At 41.1% G+C, this 12,495-nt stretch overlaps 1 pseudogene; it reads left to right on the top strand.

Annotated features, from left to right (window-relative positions):
- Positions 1-8,428: 8,428 nt before the first annotated feature.
- LOC137209505 (small ribosomal subunit protein uS8-like) lies at positions 8,429-8,810 on the top strand (annotated as a pseudogene).
- Positions 8,811-12,495: the final 3,685 nt, after the last annotated feature.

The following is a 12,495-nucleotide window of genomic DNA, read 5'->3' as shown; positions in this document are numbered from 1 at the left end:
CTCTAATCCCTCGGGAGCTTGTCTTCTTATTGACCAGACTGTGCCTCCTTGTCACTTCATCCACTGGTCCTAATCCTGCCCACTGGAGTCACTCAGAAGCCCAATCCCTGTGTCACATGACAGCCCTTCAAGTACCTTAGGATGGATTCATGTGTCACTAAATGTGCTACCTTAAAGGACCAATGGATGTCACATGTCTTGAGATATAATGTGGGATTTCTCCAGTTCCTGCAGGTCTCCCTGCTGGAAGCTTTGGAACCTGAAGGACTCTGGCTTCATAGGAATCTCTCCTGTCCTCTGGGCAGAGGTGCTTCCTGACCAGCTTTCCAGAATCAAAGAGGAAGCTGCTAAAGCCCTCTCTTCTTTTACTATTATTTTTATTAAGTTATAACTTATACAATTATTTACACAGATCTTTTTTTTTAATTTATTGACATACAATTTATCTATCATAAAATTCACTATTTTAAAGTGTACAATTCACTGATTTTTAGTGTATTCCCAAAGTTATGCAACCATTACTACTACCTATTTCCAGAACATTTTCATCACCTCCAAAAGAAACCCCATGCCCATTAGCAGTCCCTCCCACTCCCCTGCCCCCATCCTCGGTAACCACCACTCTGCTTTCCGACTTTTAGGATTTGCCTACTGTGGACATTTCATCTAAATGGAATCACACAATATGTGCTCTTTTGTGACTTCTTTCACTTCGCATAGTATTTTCAAGGTTCATCCATGTTGTACCATGTATCAGAATTTCCTTCCTTTTTATGGCCAAATGATATTGCATTGTATGGATATACCACATTTTGTTTACCTGTTCATCAGCTGAGGGACATTTGGGTTGTTTCCACTTTGGGGCTGCTATGAATAACGATGCTGTGAACATTTGTGAACAAGCTTTTGTGTGAACATGTTTTCAGTTCTCTTGGAGTGGGACTGACCTTGCGCAGCTCTTAAGTGTATGTCCGTTTTAATGCATCTCATGTGGAGCTCTTTACACACACAAAGGTTTCAGCCCGAGCTTGGGACCTGAGTGAGCAGACAGGAACCTATCTCACTAACAACATGTGGTGGGATCCAAGTCAGCTGGAAAGCCCAGCCAGAGTCCCACTAGCAATTCTTTTTCCTCTCTCCCATGCCCTGGGAGGCTCAATGGTTTCTTCAATTCAAAGATGCTGTCTATTTGATAACAATTCAGAGGGCTGGGGTAGGGGAAGTGGTGGTGGGAAAGTTTCTTTTGACATTGATTGTAAGATACCTCTTGATTTTAGAAAGTTAAATTGGGAGTGTCAGGTTTAATCCTTCGACAACCCCATCTCCATCTTCTCTATGAAGAAAGTAAGGCTCGAGATTGGAACCAAGATGGCGGAGTAGAAGGACGTGCTCTCACTCCCTCTTGTGAGAACACCAGAATCACAACTAGCTGCTGGACAATCATCGACAGGAGGACACTGGAACTCACCAAAAAAGATACCCCACGTCCAGGGACAAAGGAGAAGGCACAGTGAGACGGTAGGAGGGGTGCAATCACAGTAAAATCAAGTCCCATAACTGCTGGGTGGGTGACTCACAGACTGAAGAACACTTATACCACAGAAGTCCACCCACTTGAGTGAAGGTTCTGAGCCCCACAACAGGCTTCCCAACCAGGGGGTCCGGCAACAAGGAAGAGGAATTCGTAGAGAATAAGACTTTGAAGGCTACTGGGATTTGACTGCAGGACTTCGACAGAACTGGGGGAAACAGAGACTCCACTTTAGGAGGGCACACACAAAGTGGTGTGCGCATCGGGACCCAGGGGAAGGAGCAGTGACCCCAGGGGAGACTGAACCACACCTACCTACTAGTGTTGGAGGGTCTCCTGTGGAGGCGGGGGTTGGCTGTGGCCCACTGTGGGGACAAGGACACTGGCAGCAGGAGTTCTGGAAGGTACTCCTTGGCGTGAGCCCTCCCAGAGTCTGCCATTAGCTCCACCAAAGAGCCCAGGTAGGCTCCAGTGTTGGGTTGCCTCAGGCCAAACAACCAACAGGGAGGGAACCCAGCCCCACCCATCAGCAGTCAAGTGGATTAAAGTTTTACTGAGCTCTGCCCACCAGAGCAACAGTCAGCTCTACCCACCACCAGTCCCTCCCATCAGGAAACTTGCACAAGCCTCTTAGATAGCCTCATCCACCAGAGGGCAGACAGCAGAAGCAAGAAGAACTACAATCCTGCAGCCTGTGGAACAAAAACCACATTCACAGAAAGAGAGACAAGATGAAAAGGCAGAGGGCTATGTACCAAATGAAGGAACAAGATAAAACCCCAGAAAAACAACTAAATGAAGTGGAGATAGACAACCTTCCAGAAAAACAATTCAGAATAATGATAGTGAAGATGATCCAGGACCTCAGAAAAAGAATGGAGGCAAAGATGAAGAAGATGCAAGAAATGTTTAACAAAGACCTAGAAGAATTAAAGAACACACAAACAGAGACGAACAATACAATAACTGAAATGAAAACTATACTAGAAGGAATCAATAGCAGAATAACTGAGGCAGAAGAACGGATAAGTGACCTGGAAGACAGAATGGTGGAATTCACTGCTGTGGAACAAAGTAAAGAAAAAAGAATGAAAAAAAATGAAGACAGCCTAAGAGACCTCAGGGACAACATTAAACGCAACAACATTCGCATTATAGGGGTCCCAGAAGGAGAAGAGAGAGACAAAGGACCAGAGAAAATATTTGAAGAGATTATAGTCAAAAACTTCCCTAACATGGGAAAAGAAATAGCCACCCAAGTCCAGGAAGCGCAGAGAGTCCCATACAGGATAAACCCAAGGAGAAACACACCGAGACACATAGTAATTAAATTGGCAAAAATTAACACAAAGAAAAATTATTGAAAGCAGCAAGGGAAAAATGACAAATAACATACAAGGGAACTCCCATAAGGTTAACAGCTGATTTCTCAGCAGAAACTCTACAAACCAGAAGGGAGTGGCATGATATACTTAAAGTGATGAAAAGGAAGAACCTACAACCAAGATTACTCTACCCAGCAAGGATCTCATTCAGATTCGACGGAGAAATCAAAAGCTTTACAGACAAGCAAAAGCTAAGAGAATTCAGCACCACCAAACCAGCTCTACAACAAATGCCAAAGGAACTTCCCTAAGTGGGAAACACAAGAGAAGAAAAGGACCTACAAAAACAAACCCAAAACAGTTAAGAAAATGGTCATAGGAACACCCATATTGATAATTACCCTAAAGGTGAATGGATTAAATGCTCCAGCCAAAAGACACAGCCTTGCTGAATGTATACAAAAACAAGACCCATATATATGTTGTCTACAAGAGATCCACTTCACACCTAGGGACACATACAGACTGAAAGTGAGGGGATGGAAAAAGATATTCCATGCAAATGGAAATCAAAAGAAAGCTGGAGTAGCTATTCTCATATCAGACAGAAGAGACTTTAAAAAAAGAATGTTACAAGAGACAAGGAAGGACACTGCATAATCATCAGGGGATCAATCCAAGAAGAAGATATAACAATTATAAATATATATGCACCCAACATAGGAGCACCTCAATACATAAGGCAACTGCTAACAGCTGTAAAAGAGGAAATTGACAGTAACACAATAATAGTGGGGGACTTTAACACCTCACTTACAGCAATGGACAGATCATCCAAAATGAAAATAAATAAGGAAACAGAAGCTTTAAATGATACAATAGACCAGTTAGATTTAATTGATATTTATAGGACATCCCATCCAAAAACAGCAGGTTACACTTTCTTCTCAAGTGCTCACGGAACATTCTCCAGGATAGATCACATCTTGGGTCACAAATAAGCCTCGGTAAATTTAAGAAAATTGAAATCATATCAAGTATCTTTTCTGACCACAATGCTATGAGATTAGAAATGAATTACAGGGAAAAAAACGTAAAAAACAAACACATGGAGGCTAAACAATACATTACTAAATAACCAAGAGATCACTGAAGAAATCAAAGAGGAAATCAAAAAATACCTAGAGACAAATGACAATGAAAACATGATGATCCAAAACCTATGGGATGCAGCAAAAGCAGTTCTAAGAGGGAAGTTTATAGCTATACAAGCCTACCTCAAGAAACAAGGAAAATCTCTAATAAACAATCTAGCCCTACACCTAAAAGAACTAGAGAAAGAAGAACAAACAAAACCCAAAGTTAGCAGAAGGAAAGAAACCATAAAGATCAGAGCAGAAATAAATGAAATAGAAACAAGGAAAACAATAGCAAAGATCAATAAAACTAAAAGCTGGTTCTTTGAGAAGATAAAATTGATAAGCCATTAGCCAGACTCATCAAGAAAAAGAGGGAGAGGACTCAGATCAATAAAATTAGAAATGAAAAAGGAGAAGTTACAACAGACACCACAGAAATGCAAAGCATCCTAAGAGATTACTACAAACAACTGTATGCCAATAAAATGGACAACTTGGAAGAAATGGACAAATTCTTAGAAAGGTATCACCTCCCAAGACTGAACCAGGAAGAAATACATAATACGAACAGACCAATCACAAGTAATGAAATTGAAACTGTGATTTAAAATCTTCCAACAAACAGAAGTACAGGACCAGATGGCTTCACAGGTGAATTCTATCAAATATTTAGAGAAGAGCTAACACCCATCCTTCTCAAACTCTTCCAAAAATTGCAGAGGAGGAATACTCCCATACTCATTTTACGAGGCCACCATCACCCTGAAACCAAAACCAGACAAAGATACTCCAAGAAAAGAAAATTACAGACCAATATCACTGATGAATATAGATGCAAAAATCCTCAACAAAATACTAGCAAACAGAATCCAACAACACTTTAAAAGAATCATACACCATGACCAAGTGGGATTTATCCCAGGGATGCAAGGATTCTTCAATATACGCAAATGAATCAGTGTGATACACCATATTAACAAATTGAAGAAGAAAAAGTATATGATCTTCTCAATACATGCAGAAAAAGCTTTTGACAAAATTCAACACCCATTTATGATAAAAACTCTCCAGAAAGTGGGCATAGAGGGAACCTACCTCAACATAATAAAGGCCATATATGACAAACCCACAGCAAACATCATTCTCAATGGTGAAACACTGAAAGCATTTCCTCTACGATCAGGAACAAGACAAGGATGTCCACTCTCGCCACTATTATTCAACATAATTTTGGAAGTCCTAGCTACAACAATCAGAGAAGAAAAAGAAATAAAAGGAGTACAAATTGGAAAAGAAGAAGTAAAACTGTCACTGTTTGCAGATGACATGATACTGTACATAGAGAATCCTAAAGATGCCACCAGAAAACTACTGGAACTAATCAATGAATTTGGTAAAGTTGCAGGATACAAAATTAATGCACAGAAATCTCTTGCATTCCTATACGCTAACAACAAAAGATCAGAAAGAGAAATTAAGGAAACAATCCCATTCACCATTGCAACAGAAAGAATAAAATACCTAGGAATAAACCTACCTAGGGAGACAAAAGACCTGTATGCAGAAAACTATAAGACACTGATGAAAGAAATTAAAAATGATACCAACAGATGGAGAGATATACCATGTTCTTGGATTGGAAGAATCAATATTGTGAAAATGACTATACTACCCAAAACAATCTACAGATTCATTGCAATACCTATCAAATTACCAATGGCATTTTTTACAGAACTAGAACAAAAAATCTTAAAATTTGTGTGGAGACACAAAAGACCCTGAATAGCCAAAGCAGTCTTGAGGGAAAAAAATGGAGCTGGAGGAATCAGACTCTCTGACTTCTGACTATACTACAAAGCTGCAGTAATCAAGACAGTATGGTACTGGCACAAAAACAGAAACATAGATCAATGGAACAAGATAGAAAGCCCAGAGATAAACCCATGCACCTATGGTCAACTTATCTATGACAAAGGGTATCACCTCACACCAGTTAGAATGGGCATCATCAGAAAATCTACAAACAACAAATGCTGGAGAGGGTGTGGAGAAAATGCTGGAGGGTGTAAATTGATACAGCCACTATGGAGAACAGTATGGAGGTTCCTCAAAGAACTAAAAATAGAATTACCATATGACCCTACAATCCCACTATTGGGCATATACCCAGAGAAAACCATAATTCAGAAAGACACATGCACCCCAATGTTCATTGCAGCACTATTTACAATAGCCATGGAAACAACCTAAATGCCCATTGACAGATGAATGGATAAAGAAGATGTGGTACATATATACAATGGAATATTACTCAGCCATAAAAAGGAACAAAATTAGGTCATTTGTTGAGACATGGGTGGATCTAGAGACTGTCATACAGAGTGAAGTAAGTCAGAAAGAGAAAAACAAATATCGTATATTAACGCATATATGTGGAAGCTATAAAAATGGTACAGATGAACCGGTTTGCAGGGCAGAAATAGAGACACAGATGTAGAGAACAAACGTATGGACACTGAGGGGGGAAAGCGGTGGTGGGTGGTGGGTGGTGTGATGAATTGAGAGATTGGGATTGACATGTATACACTGATGTGTGTAAAATTGATGACTAATAAGAACCTGCTGTATAAAAAAAAAATCAGCAATGAAAAAAAAAGTTAAATTGCTTGGGGAGGGGAAAGAGATTACTGCATTTTTAGACTTGGGGAGATTACAGTCTTACATTTAAAGGTTACCCTCAGAGGCCAACCCAGTATTTTTATAGAGGAGGAAAAGGAGGGATGGCTCCATAGGTTAGACAACAGCATAGGCCAACCCTTACTGCTGAGACTGCAGCAAGAAGGGTCACAGACACAGAAGTAGCAGGCAAGGCTGGGGCGGTGGTCCATCTACTTAGCATCTCTGATGTGGCTTCTAGGGGCAACCCGTGGAGAGAAATGTTACTCTGTGCTACATCAGACACTAAGCAATAGGGATCTGCTCCTTAATTCTCCACACCATGATGTCACAGGAAAGCCTGAGGAGCTCCAAGTGGCAGAGCCCAGAGAACTCTGGACTCCAAGCCCAACCCTGTTCCTTCCATAATGCCACGTATTACTTCACCTCCCTGGGCCTTGGTTTCCCGATCTGTGCAGTCAGGAGAGTGATCCCTTCCCTGTCTGAGTCACTCTGTCATTATCAGGACCAAACAAAATGAGTTAATAAGGAGGTGAGCACTCTTTAAAATGAAGGACACATGGGGGTCATGATTTATTATGGGCCTGGATTCATTTAAGCTCACTAATCTACTTAGGCCACAGATATTAATAAGTACCTGGTTATAGTTTAACCTCAACTACCTCTTAAAGTAACTACCACTACATTTTTATCACCTACTGTATACTTTGTCTAAGTCACTGTCTAATTTCAGAAGAAGATTCTTAGGCTTCCCTCCTAGTACTCATGTCTCCTACCCCCTGCCCAACACTCACGTCTTCCTGAAACTTGGGTCTTTACAGTGGTCTCCTTCTCAGGACTGTTTCAACTCATTTATGTTTTGGCTGAGATCTCAAGGTCAGTACCACACGCAACATGCACCACAGTCTGCTACGGATCAACAGAGTAAACAAATCTGGTTTACTTCTAAAGCTTTTTTCACCAGTGTGCAGCAGACACTTTCTAAGACAGGGCGAATTCTTTCAGCCTTCAGTAAAGATTTAAGAACTCGAGGTAACTTCTTCAAAGCATTGACTTAATGTTGTCTTTCCACCACCATATACCAAGCTCACAAGTGAGACACATATCACCCCTTTGATATTCTAACGACTTTGTAATTATACAACTGGCAAGAAAAGAAACTTGAAAAGTTAAAGGCGCAACCCAAATGTCCCTTGGTGGATGAACGGATAAATAAAATATGGGATATACATACAATGGAGTACTATTCAGCCTTAAAAAGGAAGGAAATTCTGACACATGTTGTAACATGCATGAACCTTAGTGACATTGTGCTAAGTGAACTAAGCCAATCACAAAAAAACAAATTCTGTATGATCTCACTTATATGAGGTACCCAGTGTAGTCAAATTCATAGAGAAAGAAAATAGAACAGAGATTACCAAGGCCTAGGGGGAGGGGAGAATAGGGAGTTACTGTTAAATGGGTACAGAGTTATAGTTTGGGATGATGAAAACGTCCTAGAGATGGCTGGTGGTGATGATTGCACAACAGTGTGAATGTACTTAATGCCACTGAATTATACACTGAAAACGGTTACAAAGGTAAATTGTATGATGGATATTTGGCTGTTTGGCTTCCTTCTAGTGTTTGACTATTATGAATAAAGCCACTAAAAAAAGTTAAAGGCAGCCTTTAGAATGTTGTGATATAGTAAGGGTCAATGTAGGTCATAAAAGGCTATCGTGCTCTTTCCACCGTCTTTCCGTGCCACCGTAATGGTGCACATGAACATCCTGGCCAAGGTTCTCAAGATCATCAACATTGCTGAGAAGAGAGGCAAACAGTGCTCCAAAGCCATCATCTGGTTTCTAACTGATGATACAGCATCCGTTAATGACCACAGAGTTGGGTAAATTGTTGTGAACCTCACAAGCAGCTTAAACAGTTGTAAAGTGATCAGCCCCAGATTTGGTGTGCAATTTGGTGATCTAGAATAATAACAGACTACCTGATCCCATCCCATCCGTTGTACTAGTGATCTTGGCTGGCATCACGGACAAAATGGAAGCAAGATGAAAACACACAGGAGGGAAAATCCTGGGATTCTTTTTCTCGGGATGTAACATATACATACAAATAAAATGCCTCAGTGAATAACAACAAATACTATTATTTCTTTCTTAATAAAATAATGATATATACTATTATATATGCACATAGTAAAAAGTCTTAGATAATATTCACCAAAATGCAAATAGTGTATAACTCTGCATGGTGGGATTATGAATAATTTTTTAAAATAAATTTATTTATTTTTGGCTGCATTGGGTCTTTGTTGCTGTGTGGGCTTTCTCTAGTTGCGGCAATCGGGGGCTACCCTTTGTTGCGGTGCGCGGGCTTCTCATTGCAGTGGCTTCTCTTGTTGCGGAGCACGGGCTCTAGGCGTGTGCTTCAGCAGTGTGACATGCGGGCTCAGTAGTTGTGGCTCACGGGCTCTAGAGTGTGGGCTCAGTAGTTGTGGCACACAGGCTTAGCTGCTCCGCAGCGTGTGGGATCTTCCCAGACCAGGGCTGGAACCTGTGTCCCCTGCATTGGCAGGCGGATTCTTAACCACTGTGCCACCAGGGAAGCCCAACAAATAATTCTATAATTTTTATGTTTTAACTGTTACAAGACAAAAATTCAACTGAATAAATTTGAAGAGCTAATTGGATTTATTCAATGATTCATAAATCGAGCAGCATCTCATCTAGTAAATAGAAGGGCGCTCCAAGGAGTTGTACAAAATGGAAGGTTTTTATAGGCAGAAGGAGGGTGGGGCAAGGAAGTTATTAGCAAAAGAAAAGAAAGAATTGTTTCAGGCCAGGTCGTCTTCTTTTTTGGGGAGAAGCAAATGGCAGGGGTCTTATACAGATTATCTCACTAGTGCTGATCAGATTGTCTATTTGAAAGTCGCTTTCTGGGGAGAGGTTGAAACTGCCCCAAAATCTTGGTTTGCTGACATGGGGACAAATGACTCCATTTGGGGCTTTTATTTCTTTTTAACAGTACAAAAAATACATAAAGTTATTTTCTAGTGTATATGTCTGCTTCCCCTAGTCATGGCAGAGAACTTAAGTAAGGAGGCATGGTTTTTCATTCCAGTGATCTGTTTCCTTTCCATTATGTTCTTAGGTGCTTACATGTTGTGAGGAGCTGTGGTTCAAAGGTGGAGCCTGTGGCCTTGGAAAAGTCACTGAATCCTCTGAGCCTCTGTTCCTTCACCCATTAGATGAGAATAGTAGTAATAATACCAACAACAATAAAACCTACCTTTTGGTGTTGTGCAGAGGTGTGTGGTGTGATAAGAAAGCACTCAAATGAAATTGATGTCACTCTTTATTACAGAAAGTATTGCTAGCATCCAGATTCCCACAGGAAGTAGGGTTGAGGAGAATATTTTCAAAATTCTCTCCATTCCAGCCAACTGTAATCAGTTAAGTTGAGGCTGCCACTGATCTCCACCACCAGTCCATTCCTCACTCCACCTCCCAATCTTTGATCTTTAATGACTTGAATGTGCTAAAGAACAACCACTAGGGGGCACGATTTCATCACTTGAGAGCCTGAGTCCCATTGCCCTAATTTCTTACCAGTGCATTTTACCATCCAAAAATTCTGTGAATATGAACCTAAGTATTAAGGAAGCTTTCCAGTGGAGGGAAACCCAAGGTCACAGGCTCACGGCTCCACCCTTTTATGGGTCTCCTCTCCCCACCTCCTTTCCTCCTCTCTGTTGTAACTGGCACCAGTTCCCCTCCCCTTTGGCGGGTAGGGCCTTGTTTTGCTTACTCAGCCAGAGGTTGCCAGAAAGGAACTATTTTCCCCTTGTGGGCTGTGAGGCTAAACATTATTTGTCCTGCTCAAGGCTGCTATGGGACAATATTTGGTTTGAAGGAATTTTTTCTTTGCTTTGATTCAGCTCAAGGTGGCTACCAAGGTCAGCAGCTGTCTCCCTGTTTCTCTTCAACCTACCAACTTCTTAGCAGGTAGTTTAAGACCATTCCTTAAAAAAATTTTTTTCACTTGCGGGGTGGTCAAACTAGCCCCATTGATCTACTACGGACAATGACGCTTATTGCCAAATCCCTGCTTTGCTTCTCAGACTTAGAAGGCTCACTGCCCCTTCTCTTTCTGCTGCTAAGATTTCTTTATTTTTAAAAAATTTATTTATTTATTGTTGGCTGTGTTGGGGCTTTGTTGCTGCTCAAGGGCCTTCTCTAATTGCAGTGAGCGGGGGCTGCTCTTCGTTGTGGTGCGAAGGCTTCTCATTGTGGTGGCTTCTCTTGTTGCAGAGCACAGGCTCTAGGCATGCGGGCTTCAGTAGTTGCAGCACACAGGCTCAGTAGTTGTGGCACACGGGCTTACTTGCTCCGCAGCATATGGGATCTTCCAGGACCAGGGCTCAAACCCGTGTCCCGTGCATTGGCAGTCAGATTCTCAACCACTGAGCCACCAGGGAAGGCCCTGCTAAGATTTCTAAAGACAGCAATTCTCAAACTTTGGTGTGAATAAGAATCATGTGGATGGACTTCCTTGGTGGTGCAGTGATTAAGAATCTGCCTGTCAATGCAGGGGACACAGGTTCGAGCCCTGGTCTGGGAAGATCCCACATGCTGTGGAGCAACTAAGCCCATGCGCCACAACTACTGAACCTGCGCTCTAGAGCTCACGAGCCACAACTACTGCACAGCTACGAAGACCCAACACAGCCAAATAATTAATTAATTTAAAAAAAAAAGAATCATGGAGGAGCATGTTAAAAGTGCAGATTTCACCACTTCACACCCATTAGGACAATTATTAAAAAAAAAAGAAAAGAAAAGAAGTGTTGGAGAGAATGCAGAGAAATCGGAACCCTGTATGTTGCTGGTAGGAATGTAAAATGGTGTAGCTGCTGTGGAAAACTGTATGATGGTTCCTCAAAAAATTAAACATAAAATTACCATATGATCCAGCAAGTTTACTTCTGGGTATATACCCAAAAGCATTGAAAGAAGGAACTTCAACAGGTATTTGTACGTCTGTGTTCATAGCAGCATTATTCACAATAGCCATGAGAAGCAATGCCATTCCCTAGCATTGGGGAGGGGGTTGTGATGCATCTCACAGAGTTCTAGCAGTTTTATTTTGTTATTCAGATATGTTTAAAAAATCCTCCTGGAAGAATTTATACTATGCTCTGTTAAAAGGACTAGAATTTGTGGCAGAAGGTGAAGGGGAACTTTCACTTTTCATTCTGTTTACTTCTGGGTTGTTTGTTTATTTTACATTGGGAGGCCCTGTATTACTTTTGCACTTAGAAAAAAAGAGTTCTTTAGTTAGTGGTGGAGGTATTAAATGTGGCTGCCCCTCCCATTTAAAGCAACACTGGCAGTACAAACACAGATACCCACTCAAAATAATATCCTTACATAATAATATGGATGATGATACCTTAGTAATTAGCAATTTACAAAGCATATCCACGTCCACTATCTCATTTAATCCATGGCGAGGAAGCATATCCACGTCCATTATCTCATTTACTCCATGGCGAGGCTTTGTGAAATAGGTAGTATTTTACCCATTTTACAGCCGAGAACCTAAATGCACAGTAAGTAGACATAATTGTTGTCTAAACTGCATCTTTCTCCCTCCTTATCCTCTGGGTGTTGTCTTTGGTTCACTTTGCTGGAGTGTTTCTGGCATTCATTCTAGTCCTATAATAAAATATATTTATAATCCATTCCTTTGAGGAGAAGCATCCTTGGCTGAAACTGCCCAGATTGAAAGGACTGTTCAGACAGGCGATGCCACCCTG

This window comes from Pseudorca crassidens, chromosome 16 (assembly GCF_039906515.1).
Source record: "Pseudorca crassidens isolate mPseCra1 chromosome 16, mPseCra1.hap1, whole genome shotgun sequence".
Taxonomy (NCBI): Eukaryota; Metazoa; Chordata; class Mammalia; order Artiodactyla; family Delphinidae; genus Pseudorca; species Pseudorca crassidens.
Note: the sequence above shows the minus strand (reverse complement) of the source record. Positions and strands in the feature narration are given on the sequence as shown.